The following is a 15,080-nucleotide window of genomic DNA, read 5'->3' as shown; positions in this document are numbered from 1 at the left end:
CCGGCCATGCAACGTCACGGCCAGGCTCACGCCCCACCCCCACACCGGCGCCGTGCAGAAGAGATGAAGCACGAAAACCACTGCAGGTAAGTCTAATAAGAGGTACAATATGAGATGGAGTATGGGTGGAATTGAAAAAGGGGGGGAATTATAGAAAGGTGCCTACTGTGCACGACAGTTGGAAATATATAGAGTACCTGTCAAAATGAAAGAGTAAGTGAGTGAATTTCAATCATCATAGAAACTAAGTAAAAGTCACTGGTAAAGGGCAAGGTTCAGATCTTTGTTTGAAGAAATATATATATTAAAGGTCCAATTTCTCAAAAGTCCATATATATATTATAGGTCCAATTTCTCAAAAATCCCTATTGCGTGTTTCAAATATATATGAGTAAATAAGCCGGGCGTAGTTCTTCTTATTCAAATCTTGATGTCCCGTGTGACGTTTAGTGTTGAAGACTGACAGGGGTTACCTGTCAGTGATGGTGAGAGCGTGCTTGAGCTTTCAATGACTTTCATAGATGACTGTGCTTCCAGAGTGTCTTGTGATGCATAGGTGCTGGAGAATCCTGTGGTCTATCCTGGAATATTGCTTAAGGTGGTGAACTTGCGTCCAAGTGGCATAAAGTCTATAAGAAAAATATATATGTGAGAAAAAAATATATACAAAATCAGTGTTAAAGAGTGTATGGGAAATCAAACTAGTGAGTGAACAATTGCAGAGGAGGTGGAACATACATATAGAGTAGGCCCTTAGAGTACTAAACGAAAAATAAGTCTGAAAATAATATAAAATGAAAAGAATAAAAGAGACAATGGACTGGACTAAGTTGTTATGGGCACCTTACCTGTAAAAGCCAGTAAACAGTAATTCTTCATTAATTCCTTGTGGAGACATGGACTGCAGTTCGAAAATCCATTTGGATTCTTTTTGTAATAATTTGGGTACTATATCTCCCCCTCTCATGGTCCTCTATGATTACCAGCATGGTGTTGGAGGAAATGCATCGCCACTGACGATAGAGCTTTGTCTTGTTTGAAATGTTGACGTGCTGTTCCAATTGTAGATATATGTTGTTGGATGCGTTTCTTTAGTTGTTGGGTTGTTTGCCCAACATAAATTTTTGAGCAGGGACATTGAATGGCGTATACCACATTCTGAGTTTTACAATTTGTGTATTCCTTTAGTTTGTACTGCTTGTTATTTAGGGGGTGGGTAAAGATATCTTTGTTGATCATAAATTGACATACATTACATTCTCCACAGGAGTATGTGCCCTTGATGCAATGTCCCCCAGTTCCTGGACCAGGTCGCACAAAATGGCTTGAGGTGAGTTGGTCTTTAAGATTAATTACAGTGATTGTTTTCTTAAAGGGGTGTTCCCATCTTGTAAAGACCAATTGCTAAAATATCTCATCACTTTAAAATCTTGTAGCATTTAAAGCAATCCCAGGAAACATTGCTAAAATCACTTCTATGGAATTTTTTAATGAAGAAAAATGGGAAATTAAATAAATATTAGTCAAGAAATCAAGAAGAAGGCAGCCTGTTTAATAACACAAAGAATAATAAAGACTCTTAGAAAATGTATATATCATCAGAAATTAACCCTATATGAATTAAAGGGGTATTCCCATTTCAATTGATATTGTTTGAATAATGAAAAGTTATACACTTGTCCAATATGCCTCCTGTACCAATTCCTCATGGTTTTCTAGATATCTGCTTGCTGTCATCCTATAGAAAGCTTCTATGGTTACTTCCAGTGGACAGAAATCTGACCACGATCACACAGGTGCACCTGTGTGACCATACTCGTCTTCATGAACAGCCAACATATATTTATATATATAATGCTACTTTCTTATATACAGAGTCCAAGGTGAACAGGACTGCAGGGAAGCTCTGCGCTCTTTTATTTATCGCCAATCTCAGACCCCTTCAGGCCACTCCATGCCCCCACGGCTGGGAACTGGCATAAAATGGAAAATAATTGCAAGTGCCAGTGAATAGTCAGGCATTTGGGATTATTTCTGGACTTCTATGCCAGTCTGCTGTCTCTGCAATCAAATCCACACATTTGTATTATAGAAAATCCCTTTTAATGTTAACAACAAGGGTAACAATAGTTCTGAAGATTTGTTATGGTCCCATCATTCCACAGGGTCAGCTCACCAAAAGTCCTGATGCTCATTCACCATCTCCTCCTCCATAGTTTGAATGGTGCTCTGTTCCAGGTAAAAGCTATGTCAGAATGGAGAGATAACTGGAAAAAGAAAAGTGGTCTGTTACTCATCAAAAAGTTCATCATAAAAGGTACAAGCTTTACTCATTCATATTTAAAGGACATCTACCACCAGGATCAAGGATTGTAAACCAAGACACTGTCCCCTCTAGCAGTATCCACCCTTCTTTAGCGTCTTATGCCCTTGATTTTAAGAATAACAGGCTCTAAAAAGTATACAAATGAGCCTAAGGGGCCCCAGGCTCCATTAACACCTATGGAGCCCAAAGCCCCTCAGGTTCATTTGCATAACTTTAAAAAGCTCTTTTTTGTAAAAAACCAGGGCATAAGACGCTAAAAGAAGAGTGGATCCTGCCAGAGGGGGCACACACCAGTATGTCAGTGTTCTTGGTTTACAATACTTGATCCTGGTGGTAGATGCGCTTTAAAAACACATTGAACATGCATACAACATAAAAACAAATATGACCAATGCATAGATCCTTTTTGCATCATGTATGCCTGTTCCATAGACAATTGGAATTGGTAAGAATAGATCTTGTCGATGAGGAATAAGGAGTCGTTTTTTTCTCTTGTAGGTTGTGGAGAACTTCTTTCATAGTCTGACTCATATTTCCCAAAGTAAAAGACGTCACTGTCTGCCAGGGAGGCAAATTGTGTCCTGCTTAATGTGTCTGTCTCCCTCCAGCAAGCAGCTGACCCATGCATTAAAGAGTAACTTTGCTCTTTGCAAACCATTTCAGGACCATTGACAGGAAAGAACAAAGGAAGTGATAGTGTGTTTCATGGAATATTCACATCCTTTTGAAGTATGCTCCACTTTTGTAGCGATCTTTTGATGGGGATCTTATTTTGAAATTATATAAGTAGACAAAGAAATGAAACCATAGACTACTAACAGTATCCAGATCCACAGCAAATAGTATTCTATATGTTAGATATCTATATCAATAATTACAGTATGTGAAATGCTCAGAATGATACAATATACAAACCAAACCAAATATTAATATTGATTTTCACAGAGCATAGAAGGAAACTTTTATATCCATTCAATGCTGTGGTAATATTGCTAAGCCCTGCTGTATACACTGATGCTCTGCTTATCTCAGGGTGAGTGAAGGTATTGAAGGAGATTTTCTGCAGCATAATGTACACTGAAGTCATCTGTAGCCAGGGCCAGATTATGGGTGGTGGAGGCCCCTGGGTGCAAACTGGCGTGGACCCTCTCCACAATTTTTTTCAATAAAGTAAATGTTGCTAATAATGAATATATATAGTACTCAGCAATGCATATATACAGCCCCCAGTAATACAAATATACAACCCCCAAGTAATACATATATATATAGCCCCCAGTAATACATATATACAACCCCCCAAGTAATACATACATACTACTCCTGTAATAAATATATACAGTTTCCCAGTAATACATATATAGAGCCTCTCAGTAATACATATATACAGCCCCCCAGTAATGGATATGTGGAAACTCCTAGTAATACCTGTATACAGCCCCCCATAATACATATATACAGCCCAGAAATACATATATACAGTCCACAGTAATACATAGATACAGCCCCCCAAAATACATATATATAGCCCCCAAAATAAATATATACAGCCCCCCCAGTAATGCATGTATACAGTACTCAGGAATACATACATAATACAGCCCCTCCGAAATAAATATATACACCCCCCAGTAATGAATATATACAGTACCCAGGAATACATACATACAGCCCCCAAGAAATAAATATATACACCCCCCCAGTAATGAATATATACCCCAAAGAAATGAATATATACAGTACCCAGGAATACATACACACAGCCCCCAGTAATATATACAGCCCTCCAGTAATATACAGGCCCCAGAAATACATATATGCAGCCACCCAGTAATACATGTCTCCTTGCTTTGTCATAGACACAAGTATATGGGGGGATCCAGTCTGCCTCAGGTAACTGGCCAATTCTCTGAAGTGGCTGCTGTTTTAACAGCCAGTTCAGAAATACCAGGGAGCTGGACCTGATTCAATACACTCCATATGACCGCCCGAATCGCCCACACTATAATCCACCATTGGTTGGTGGGGGCCCTTTTGAGAGTAAACTGGTGGGGGCCCTTGGGCGCATTCCCCATGGACAGGTCCTGATTTTAGCATACATAACCTAAGTAGGCATAATAACCCAATAGTGGTGAATTATAGGGTTGCCCTGCCTATATCATCATGTGCAGACATAGTCATACAGACATAGCAGTAAGCAAATACATCAAGGTCTCTCCAACACATAAAGCACATTAAACAGGTCTATGGTAACAAAGTAAGGGCTGCTAGGAACTCCTCAAGTCAGGGAAGAAACTAACCTTCTCAAGAAGTCATATGGAGACTTGAAGCCATGCATACCCCGCTGGGGATTTACTGCTTTGGCTTTTATCCAGCAGTATGTCAACAGGCTTCCTGAAAGTCATGCTACATGTAAAGGGGGCTGCCTTAGAAGGTTGCACTGAGGCATATTTGTATATTCTTCTTTCCTGGAGCTATTCAAAGCAGAAACAAAATAAGTTTGGAAGTTTAGTTATTATTTCAACTAATGTTAAAAATCCTTTTGAGCGATTTGGCAAGCTCTGTGCATCTGTGTGTGCTATATAAATAAAGGAATTATTAAAGGAATTATTATTAATCCTTTTGCTGCAGTAAGATTCACCAGCAGGAGAATAGCTGCAGTACTGAGCTTAGTTCCACTTTAATGTATGTTTTTTCCACTGATCAAGTTCTTAGTTTACCCCATCAATGTTGTATCTTAGAAAAAAAAACTTTAGTATGCTGTAGTATGCATATGTTTAAATGTGTTTCTGCTACTGTAGAAGGGGTTAAAGTCTGTGAAGAAAGTTCCTAACATATGAAGAAGGTATCTTCCTTATGACTATCAGTAAACAGGTTTAATGTGTCTGTTTGCACAGGGAGAGGTAAGAGTTCACAGTCTTGGTCTCTTGTATTTCACAAACAGGAGACGTGATGCCTGAGTTACAGCCCATATTTTACACAGTTTGCTGAGGCGTATGTCAGGTCTGCGGAGTGCTGACAGACTAAGCCCCAAGCTTTGGCAGAAATGCACGTACAGTGTGAGAAAGGAAGGTAGAGGCACGCGCCCGATAAGATCCCATAAAGAAAGATATCATTATGTGCCGCTCATGTCTATTGTCCCAGGCAAAGTGCCCTCCTATGGTACGCGTGTTCTGCCCACTCTGTGTACAGAGGTTCAGGTATTCATACTCTGAGCTAATACACACACAGACTTCTATATCAGGGTGTAACATAATGTACTTTTAAGGTTTGTCTTTCCTGTTGCTTTAAGATAAGATGGCTGTAGTCAGAACTACAAATATGTTACACCTCCATTCACCGGATACATAGATATACACTGCACATACATCAATCTGGGTGTTGTAAAGAAAGCTTGTCACCTAATGCTAGAGGTTGTCTTTCTTCTTCTTCACTTTTACAATAAAACTGAGGATATCCGAAAGGCATGGGTATAGCTATATCAAACCTCCCAGCATTCTCGGAGCCAATGGGACAGTCCCGGATTTCTGACTTGGTCCTGCTGTCCCAGGTGGCAGGAGGTATGTCCCAGGACACACCATCAGCTCTCTGCATTATCACTGCCCCTCTAGTGATTTTTTCCAAATAACCCTTTTTTTTCCAAATAATACTTGACCCCTCTGTTCCAGCATGAGCTACTGTTTTCCTGAGCCATGCTGTTTCTGGGTCAGTCACCACCACTAATCGTGGCCTCAGCAGTGACCTCTACATCAATAATATGTCTTGGACATACTGGGGCTCATTTACAAATGGCCCACTTTTATCGGGTTTCCCGAATATTTCCATTTTGCGCCAAATTGTCCCAGGTTTTTGGTGCACGCGATCGGATTGTGGCACATCAACGTCAGCTTGCAAGCGACAGAAATCGGGGGGCGTGGCCGTCGGACAACCCGCCGGATTCGGCAAAACCTTTAAAAAACTAATTGTGTCGCAAGATCAAGCACTCACATGCACCGGGAAGAAGAAGGTGAACTCCGGAGGACCTCGGCGCAGCAGTGACATCTGCAGGAATTCGGCCGCACGACCTTAGTGAATAGCGGCAGACCTGAATCCTCGTCGGACAACGCACCGCGTGATCGCGACAGGACCGGGTAGGTAAAGCTGCCCCACTATTTCTGAACCCAAGAAGGATGAATGATGATCTATTATAATTGAAACCAGACATTTTTTATCTAAGTTTTACCTAATATCATTGAACATATTTAATGTATTTTGCAAAAATTTGTACTAGATGTACAAAATTCACCACAAAATTTACCACATTTTAACCTTTTTCAAAGTGTCTCTGCTGAAAATAGTTGAAAAAGTTATTGTAACTCAATATAAACTAATTGTTTTCATTGATTATATTGGTATCTATATAAAAGGCCTTAATTGTTATGGCTGGGACTTTTATACTTGTCCTCATACATCATCCATACACTGCTTAGGTGCTGGTTAATGGACAAAAGATGATAGCATTTAGGTCATTTGTGACTACCCCTTCGTAATTCAGGTTAAATTCTTGGCCATGACCATGACTTAAAGAACATCACTTAGTCTTTACTTGGAAAAGCCCATCTCTTTTCATTTTCAAAATAATAGTGGCTGAAGAGGTGGGGTACATGAGTGAAAACGTGGGGTCTGGTTTCATTCCAAAAAGAAAAACCCATTCTGTGCTTTTCACGCTACGGTTCTTTGATTATTACTTTCAAGGTATCAATATGGAAAAAAATGAAGGAAAAAAAAGTTGGCGTCTTCTATCTTGCCTAATACGCTACATTCACACAGATAATCTGTCGAGTGAGTGAACAAACTATCTATTCTTGTCTGTGCTATTTTCCCATGTCAGAAACAGACTGTGCTGAAAAATTTAGGTTTCTTCTTTCATCTTCCCTTTCACGGACTCCCTGAACAAACTGCCTTTATTTCCTCTATTCACTGAAGAGATCTTGACTGAGGCAAGAGAATGAGGATCTTTTTTTTAATATGTTTAGTCCCTGCCAGTGACATGGAACTGTAGAAGCTCTTAATTACCCAGGAAGTGACAATGTCAAGGGGCTTTCAATGCAGCTTCACTGCTTCTCTCCATGATTTCCCATCTTTGTCGCCACTTCAGTTCTCCCTCCACAAAGACGACATTTCCCTCATTTTCTGTTGACATTTACTTTACTTAGTATTTAATAAACACATAAACAATCATTGAGACAATTCAGCTGCCTCTAAGTTGAAAATTAAAACAGAATCATTAGATATGCAACATAGCTGGGATTCCTTAGGGGGTCTTGCCCTACCTAAAAAATCTCACAGTTCGGGGTCCTTTATGATCCTGAAAGAATAACATTCAGTATGAGTGTGAAAAGTTGTGACTAAATTTTGCTTTCTTAAAAAAATGTTACATTTTGTAGATATATTATTTAATGATGGTGGGGAGTTGGTTAATTTCATCTTGATTAGTCCTAGGAATTAGGACTCTTCCAGTTGGATTTACTGTAGCATCCTCTTCTAAGGTTTTTCTCAACTGCTGAATTTCTGGACAGTTGGCTGCAATCGGCTTCCTTCACTTGAATGGTTGAATAGGGCCACATTACACTTCCGTACATACTGTAAAGCGGGATTGCTGCTTTGCAGGCCATATATTTTGGTAAATGTCAACCAATGTCATCGGAGTGGTGTTGAAGGAGGAAGAAATGCTTTCAGTAATGAGTGCAGGTTAATGATAGCCCCTTGAGTCGCTGGAAGTGCTGCAGCACACTGGATGTCACCGGAAGTCCTAGAAGTGGCTACCAGTAGGTCATGTGACCCGCAGCTCCTCCAGACAAAAGTGAAAAGTTTACAAGGGTTACTACAATATGAGTGACCTATTATGCAATTTTTCTTAACCTAGTAAATTTTGGCTAGCTGGCCAACTGGCCACCCCCCTTAATGCAGTAAATAACACAGAAAGAGTTGGGCTTAATGTTTGAGGGGCGATTTACAAAATGCTGATGCATTATGCACTAGCGCTTAATGTTAATTCTGGGCTTTTACTTGCACTGCATATATCAAGACCTGACCGCTTCATATATCCAGCAGCCTTGCATAAAATTGTGATAAAACCTGCAGGAACTAGTGCAGGTTATTGCTTGTGACTGGCCAACTTCTATTTTTTGCTCTTTATATGAATGTACACTCTTGAAAATAAAAACTGATAGGTATATATCATTACTAATTTATTAAACAAGAAAAAGTGAAATATCACATGGTCTTAAGTATTGATACCCTTTGCTGTGACACTCATATTTAACTCACGTGCTGTCAATTTTCTTCTGATCCTCCTTGAGATGGTCCTTTATTGGAGTCTAGCTGTAGTTAATTAAACTGACTAGACTTTGATTAGAAAAATCACACACCTTTCTATATAAACCCCACAGCTCACTGTGCATGTCAGAGCATGAGAATCATGTAGTACAAGGAACTGCCCGAGGAGCTCACAGAAAGAATTGTGCCAAAGCACAGATCTGGCCATACAAAAATTTATGTGGCCTCTATAATGCTTAAATAGAAGAATTTTGGAATAACTACAACTCTTCCTCGACCTGGCTATCCAGCCAAACTAAGCAAACATGGGAGAAGATCCCGGGTGAGAGAGATAAAGATCACCGGGATCACTGGGAGAAAGTTCCACAAAGTCACCTCCACCAGTCAGGGCTTTATGGCAGAGTGTGCCGACAGAAGCTTCTCCTGAGTGCAAGACATAGGAAAGCCTGCATACAGTTTGTAAAAAACTCATAAGGGCCTCCCAGACTATGAAAAATAGGATTCTCTGGTCTGATGAGAAGCAGATTAAACTTTTTGGTGTTAATTCTAGTACATTCCCAACAGTGATACATGGTGGTAGCAGCATCATGCTATGGGGGTGTTATTTTAGATGCAGGATGACAGGTTGCAGGAAAGATGAATGCGATCAAGTACAGAGATGTCCTGGATGTCAACCTCTTTCAGAGTGCTCTGGACCTCAGACTGGGCTGATATTTTGAACAGGAACATCTGTATTCTGAAGATTCTGAAGTAAGTCACAACACTTAAAAACTTAGTTGCAGCAAACTTTGCTTGGCAGATAAAAATGTAGCAAATTTGTGTGCAAGTCCATCAACATGCCCAAAACAGTTGCAAATATAAGAGGAAAAAAATGTAGATAAATGACCCAACTGTGTGCAACTTTACAGAATTCATGCTTGTACTTAATTGATTCATTTTTCATATTTTTCTTCTACCAAGATTCTTTATAGAAATGAGTTTGGGGCCGTTTACTGCCATGATCGGTGCTGGCATTGATTGCTGCAGTTAATCGGTTACAAAGCTGTAAAAACGGACCTAAACTGCGGTTGTGCAGGCATAAAAACTGACAGTATGCAACAGAAGGCTTCAGTCTGCACCAGTTAAAGGGAACCTACCACCACAAATCTACCTATAAAGGTAGATTGGGTGGTAGGTGGATCAATGGGACGTGAGGATAGCCCTTTTAACCCCTTCCCGACGCGCGCCGTACTAGTACGGCGCGCGCCGGGTCCCGGTGCATGGAGAGGGCTCGCGGCCCGAGCCCTCTCCATAGCCGGTAAGTCTTTGCTGCATATTGCAGCAAAGGCTTACCGGTAACACCCGCGATCGGTGCTAGCACCGATCGCGGGTGCTTTCACCGCGATCACCTCCGGCATTGCTGCCGGAGGCTTCAAAAAGATGGCGCCGCATGGGCGCCGCCATCTTGGCGCGGATCTTCGCTCCCCGATGACGTCACAGGGAGCGGTGATCCGTTGCCATGACAGCATCGGGCCTCACGAAGGCCCGAAGCTGTCTCGTTTTAACCTATTCATTACAATGTGCTATCAGCACATTGTAATGAATGAGGAGTAAAATCCCCATATACTGCCATATTGCAGTATGGCAGTATATGGTAGGATCGATCAGACAACCTAGGGTTAAAGTACCCTAGGGAGTCTGAAAAATAGTTAAAGTAAAAGTAAAAAAAAGTTTAAAAAAAAAAAATTATATTAAAAAAACCTAAAAATTCAAATCACCCCCCTTTCCCTAGAACTGATATTAATATTAATAAACAGTAAAAATCATAAACACATTAGGTATCACCGCGTCCGAAAATGTCCGATCTATCAAAATATAATAACGGTTTTTCACTGCGTTTAACCCCGTAATGGAAAATAGCGTCCAAAGTCAAAAATGACATTTTTTTGCCATTTTGGAAAATATAAAAAAATTATTAAAAAGTGATCAAAAGGTAGCACAGTCCTAACAATGATAGCAATGAAAACGCCATCAAAAGTCGCAAAAAATGACACCACCCACAGTTATTAGCGCCAGAAGATGACAAAATCAAAAAAAAAAATTTTGTACAGGAGGTTTTAATTTTTTTAAATGTATGAAAACATTATAAAACCTGTACAAATGTGGTATCCCTGTGATCGTAGCAACCCAAAGAATAAAGTAGACCTGTCATTTGGGGCACACAGTGAAAGCTGTAAAATCCAAGCCCACAAGAAAATGTCGCAAATGTGTTTTTTCACCATTTTCACTGCATTTGGAATTTTTTTCCCGCTTCCCAGTACGCGCCATGGAACATTAAATACCGTCACTACGAAGTGCAATTTGTTACGCAGAAAAAGCTAAGCCATAACAGAGCTCTTTATGTGGAAAAATAAAAAAGTTATAGATTTTTGAAGGTGGGGTGTGAAAAATGGAAGTGAAAAAACTAAAAAAGGCCAAGTCGTTAAGGGCTAATCCTCACGTCCCTGCACTTTTTTGATAACTTTAATTTGATATTTATTCAAATTTACTTATGCGGCTACCGGGGCGTGGAGTAGCTGCATATGAGATTACACGAGGCGGCTACTTTACGCCCCGGTAGCCACTTTACCCCTCCTACTCACCCATCTTCGGCGCGCAGCTCCGCGTAGCTGCGCGCCCTCGTCCGGCGATCCTGCCGTCTGCGCATGCGCAGAAGAGCAGGCCCGCGCCTGCGCGGTCACAACTACATCACAGTACTACTACTCCTATCCTGTATATGAAGACATAGCATAGTAGTACTGCTCAAATTCTGTATACATAGGTACATCAAAGTTCTAATACTCCTATCCTGTATATACATGGGCACAGCACAATACTACTACACCTATCCTGTATATACATGGGCACAGCACAGTACTACTACTCCTATCCTGTATATATGGGAACAGTACATTACTACTACTCCTGTCCTGTAAATATAGGCACTGCACGGGACTACTACTTTTATCTTGTATATAAAGACATAGTATGGTGCTATTACTCCTATCCTGTATATATGGGAACAGCACAGTCCTACTCCTGCTGTAAAAATGGGTACAGTACAGTACTACTCCTCCTATCCTGTATATATGGGCATAGCACTGTACTACTCCTACTATCCTGTATATATGGGTACAGCACAGTACTACTCCTATCCTGTATATATGGGCACAGCACTGTACTATTCCTCCTCTGCTGTATATATTGGCACAGCACAGTACTACTCCTACTATCCTGTATACATGGGCACAGCACAGTACTATGCCTCCTATCCTGTATATATGGGCACAGCACAGTTTTACTACTCCTATCCTGTATATATAGGCACAGAACAGTACTACGCTTCCTATCCTGTATATATGGGCACAGCACAGTACTACTCCTATTATACTGTATATATGGGCACAGCACTGTACTATTCCTCCTCTGCTGTATATATGGGCACAGCACAGTATTACTTCTCCTATCCTGTATATATAGGCACAGCACTGTACTATTCCTCCTCTGCTGTATATATGGGCACAGCACAGTATTACTACTCCTATCATGTATATATAGGCACAGCACTGTACTATTCCTCCTGTGTTGTATATATGGGCACAGCACAGTATTACTACTCCTGTCCTGTATATATGGGCACAGCACTGTACTATTCCTCCTCTGCTGTATATACGGGGAAAACAGCACACTACTACTCATATTATCCTGTATATATGGGTACAGCACAGTACTACGCCTCCTATCCTGTATATATGGGCACAGCACAGTACTACTCCTATTATACTGTATATATAGGTACAGCATTGTACTACTCCTCCTCTGCTGTATACATGGGCACACAGTACAATACTTCTACTACCATATGTATATGGTATATATCTTATGTCATGTGAACAGAGCCTCTGAGCCCTGATGATTATAAGGAAAAGAAATTAAATATCGTACTTTATTTTTTAGTCACAAGCTCTGAACAATGTCCGAGATTCCTGAAATGACCTTGGCAGAGCACCCTTTACAGCATTGTTCTCAGATAATGTTTATTTCTATTGTTCTATTGTTTAGCATGTGCGCCTGACTTTACTCAAATCGATTTTGACCTAAGAGTACTTCAAAGGCTAGCTGGACATCAGCATTGAAGTTTCATATTTTAGTGACTTACTTATTAATTTTTTGATTTACTTGATGAAAGCAGTAGTAGTGTCAGGTTATATAAAATGTTTTATAATACTAAGATAGATGAAAGGTAAGAGAATGAGTTTTGCTCTAAGATTAGCCAAATGGTATATGTTCGAGAAATGTATCTGAAATGATCATACAAAGCCTTTACAAACACAATGTCACACATCACACACCATTGTTTATGGTGATGTAGCAGATTTTTCTGCGCAGAATATGCCCAGCAGTTTCAGCAGATTGATTGGGTACACCCCAAAGCATCTTAGTGTATTACAGCATTTCTTCTCCTAAATTTATTTGTGCACATTTTTATAGATGTTTGTTTTATTGCAACTTTAAATTTTGTTGATCGTTGTAAGGACGTGGCCTTGTAAGAGAGATATGATAGGACACTCATGTGGCACTGAGTACCTGTGATTCTCATTGTTGCATGTCCTAACACAGTAATGGCAAACCTTTTAGTCAAAGAGTGCCCAAACTACAACCAAACCCCACGTATTTTTCGCAATGAGAAAGTGCCAATGCGACAATTTAAGCAGTAACTTATTACTCCCTGCTCTGTCACAGGTATAAATTGTATAGGCACCTGAGGACACCAATACAGTAGAAAGAAGGAGAAGAAGTTTGGGTTATCATTGTAGCTTCCTTCTAGGGTCCTGGGCTGCCTGGGACTGCAAGTGGCCTTCAGTCCTGTCTGGTGAACCCTGCCCTGGGGTGATGGCAAGGGTGCCCATTTAGAGGGCTCTGAGTGCCACCTCTGGCACCCGTGCCATAGGTTCGCCAACACTGTCCTAACAAATCTTATTCTACTATTCTTCTCTAGAATATGTATGTATGTTAGGATGACACTATTGTGGACCAATAGAAACATTGGAGATCTGACAATTTGTACCTGTCTTCAATTGGTGGTGTGTGTGTGTTGGGGGGGGGGGTTGGCTTCTTTGGTTTATCATTGAAAAATCTGCAGTTTTTTTGGCAAATTTATTACTAATCCTATCCTGTATTAGAGGCCACTTTACTACTACTCTTATTCGGTACATATAGCCTCAGGTCAGTACTTCTATTCCTATGCTATATGTAAGGGCACAACACATTACTACTTCTCCTATCCTATATATATATATATATATATATATATATATATATATATATATATATATACAGGCGGTCCCCTACTTAAGGACACCCGACTTACAGACAACCCATAGTTACAGACGGACCCCTTTGCCCACTGTGACCTCTGGTGAAGCTCTCTGGATGCTTTACTATAGTCCCAGACTGCAATGATCAGCTGTAAGATGTCTGTAATGAAGCTTTATTGATAATTCTTGGTCCAATTACACCAAAAAATTTGAAACTCCAATTGTCACTGGGGCAAAAGAAAAAAAATTGTCTAGAACTTCCATTATAAAATATACAGTTTCGACTTACATACAAATTCAACTTAAGAACAAACCTCCAGACCCTATCTTGTATGTAACCCGGGGACTGCCTGTATATATATATATAGGCACAGTACAATACTTCTAAACCTATGCCAGCTGTAAGTTACTACAGTGTTATGTACTGTGATTATTAATAAAATGTGTGAATGCTAATTATATATAATCACACTATGGTCATATAGAGTGGATTGGGGGCCCACCCGGTAGGTTTTGCAGTCCATCTTTGTTGAACCACTAGCTATGCCTCTGTATATATGCATCAATGTTTTTAGCAGTGCTGTTTGGTACATGTTTTGTTCTTTAGCAATGTAAATGTAGTGATAATGCAGTTGCTTATTGTTTATTATAGAATTTCTTTTTATTGTATGAACCATAGCTATATGTATATATTTCACCCTAAAAGGCCTTCCATGATGCCAAAGCTCCTGGAACCTGCTACTCAGCAGCTCCCAGCATCAGCTCTGTGCTGTCTTGACTCTTGGCCAAGCTTGGCCTGAGTCTGCCGGCTGTGGAATGTGTGAGAGCCATGTGTCACATCTCCAGACTGTGGGAAAGTGCTGCTCCAGTGAACTCCCAGCAGCTGTCCTGCCCCAGTTTGGTCGTGCGTCCAGAGAAACAGGAGCTCAAGTTTACAGCACTTGGAACTACAACTTCCTTCACTGGTTTCCGCACATCTTCTTCCAGCCACCACATCTGGGAATGACAAAGAACATCTGAGCTGTTCCTCTTTGTGGGAGTTCACAGTCTATGCAGTGTTATGCTGGCCTCCCTGTTAGCGAAAAAGGTTAAGAGCTTTT

General features: G+C 40.4%; 1 long non-coding RNA gene across 1 annotated transcript; it reads left to right on the top strand.

The window, feature by feature from the left end:
- The first annotated feature begins 1,264 nt into the window (after positions 1-1,264).
- Positions 1,265-3,863, top strand: LOC140122133 (uncharacterized). The gene is made up of 3 exons (XR_011854255.1): positions 1,265-1,330; positions 2,166-2,317; positions 2,825-3,863. It is a non-coding gene; the product is annotated as an uncharacterized lncRNA (long non-coding RNA).
- Positions 3,864-15,080: the final 11,217 nt, after the last annotated feature.

Source organism: Engystomops pustulosus, chromosome 3, assembly GCF_040894005.1.
Source record: "Engystomops pustulosus chromosome 3, aEngPut4.maternal, whole genome shotgun sequence".
Classification (NCBI taxonomy): domain Eukaryota; kingdom Metazoa; phylum Chordata; class Amphibia; order Anura; family Leptodactylidae; genus Engystomops; species Engystomops pustulosus.
Note: the sequence above shows the minus strand (reverse complement) of the source record. Positions and strands in the feature narration are given on the sequence as shown.